Here is a 1,955-nt window from a genome sequence, read left to right as displayed (position 1 = left end):
CTGTGACGCGTGAGGCCGCGATTATGTAAAGCGCAGTCACGCGGGGGCGCTGCCTAGGGAGAGACAGTCTCGCGACCCGGACCTCGGAAGCGCTCTGGCTCCTCCCCCTTCACTCAGCGTTCCCGCCCTCGCTCCGCCTCTTCTGGGCCGCGGGCGCAACCGCGCTTCTCGCGATACTTTCGTGAAGTTGTGATGTTTTCGTTTCCATGGAGCTGCCCTCTGGCAACACCTGGGGCGGAATTGGGCTGAACGCCGGGCATTGTTGATTAGAACTCGGCTACTACCCTGGTCAGAAAAAAAGTAGAGAGCTTGCGAAAGAAGCCTTCTCTTCGGAGCAGGATGGGCCCGCCCACCCCTCTCAAAGGAGAAGAGGAAACTGAATATAACTCAGAAAAGTGCCTCATATCTGAGATCGCTAGAGAGGGGCGGGGAGCGAGAGGAGCCCCAGAAAGAGCTCCCCCGTGTTGCGGGAGAGGGATACTAGAAATGACAGCTCCTCCAAGAAGTATAAGACAGATACCAAGGAGTTCCCGTGTCCTGGAGGCCCCCCTCAGAGTGGGATGCTGTTGACTCAGATCTCCTTCCTCCTCTTTTCTGGGATCTATACACCCTGGCAACTCACCTGGGGTTTCCGGGGAGGGCCCGACCCCATGAAGGCAAAACACGCCCACCTAGCTGTGCCTCTTCTGACTCACAGACTGGAGCCTATTGAAGATGCCCAAAAAGTGATAGACTTGATCTTGAGGTGTTTGCAATGCTTCCTGCAGTGCTGACATTTCTAATTCCTGACCTGTAACTGCTCTAGGGCTTGCATTACTTTTGGCTCTGCCAATCGCCTGTACAGTCCTAATTGCAGTTTTACCTCAACACTTGAGGGCGCACTTAGTTCTAGGTCCCTGCCCCAACAGAAATTTAGCCCCCCTCCTTGTGGCTTCTTCCAAAAGTGTAGGCACTGGAGTCAGAATCACTTTTCCATATCTACTAGCAGTGTGACCTTGGAACTATCACTAAACTTTTTTTTTTTTTAAAGAGAGAATGAGAGAGGAGAGAGAAAGAGCGAGAGAATTTTTAATATTTATTTTTTAGTTCTCGGCCGACAGAACATCTTTGTTGGTATGTGGTGCTGAGGATGGAACCTGGGCCGCACGCATGCCAGGCGAGCGCGCTACCGCTTGAGCCACATCCCCAGCCCCTATCACTAAACTCTTACCTCTTTTTCTCAATCATTCAGTTGGGTTATTGTGAAGATCAAAAAGTGCATGGAGAAGAGAAGGGGGAAATTGCTTAAGGGGTAGGAGTTTTGCTTTGGAGTTGATGGAAATATTTTGGAACTAGATAGAGGTGATGGTTGCACAATATTGATGTGCTAACTGCTGCTGAATTGTTCAATTTAGAATGGCTAACTTTGGATGATCTGGGGTTATAGCTCAGTTGGTAGAGCACTTGCCTAGTACGTGTCAGGCATTGGGTTTGATTCTCAGCACCAGATAAAAATAAAATAAAGGTATTGTGTTCATCTACTATAAAAATATTAAAAATAAGGGATGGGGTTGTGGCTCAGTGGTGATTCACAGCACCACATAAAAATAAGTAAATAAACGTATTGTGACCATCTACATCTAAAAATATTTTTATAAAAAATAAAATGGCTAATTTTTATCTGGGGGTAGCTTAGTGGTAGAGCACTTGCCTAGCTTTCAGTAGGGACTGAGTTTATTCTCTAGTACGGCAAACACACACACCTGATAAAACGATGTCTTTCACCTCAAATTATTTTTAAAAGAGTGCAGGCTCAGCCTGGTGCGGTATCACACAGCTATAATCCCAGTGGCTGGAAGGCTGAGGCAGAAGGATTGCAAGTTCAAAGCCAGCCTCAGCAAGTTAGCAAAGTCTTGTCCCTAAATAAAGTAAAAAGGGGATGGGGATGTGGCTCAGTGGTTAAGTGCCCCTAGGTT

Source organism: Ictidomys tridecemlineatus, chromosome 11, assembly GCF_052094955.1.
Source record: "Ictidomys tridecemlineatus isolate mIctTri1 chromosome 11, mIctTri1.hap1, whole genome shotgun sequence".
Taxonomy (NCBI): domain Eukaryota; kingdom Metazoa; phylum Chordata; class Mammalia; order Rodentia; family Sciuridae; genus Ictidomys; species Ictidomys tridecemlineatus.
This window is presented reverse-complemented; position numbering follows the sequence as displayed.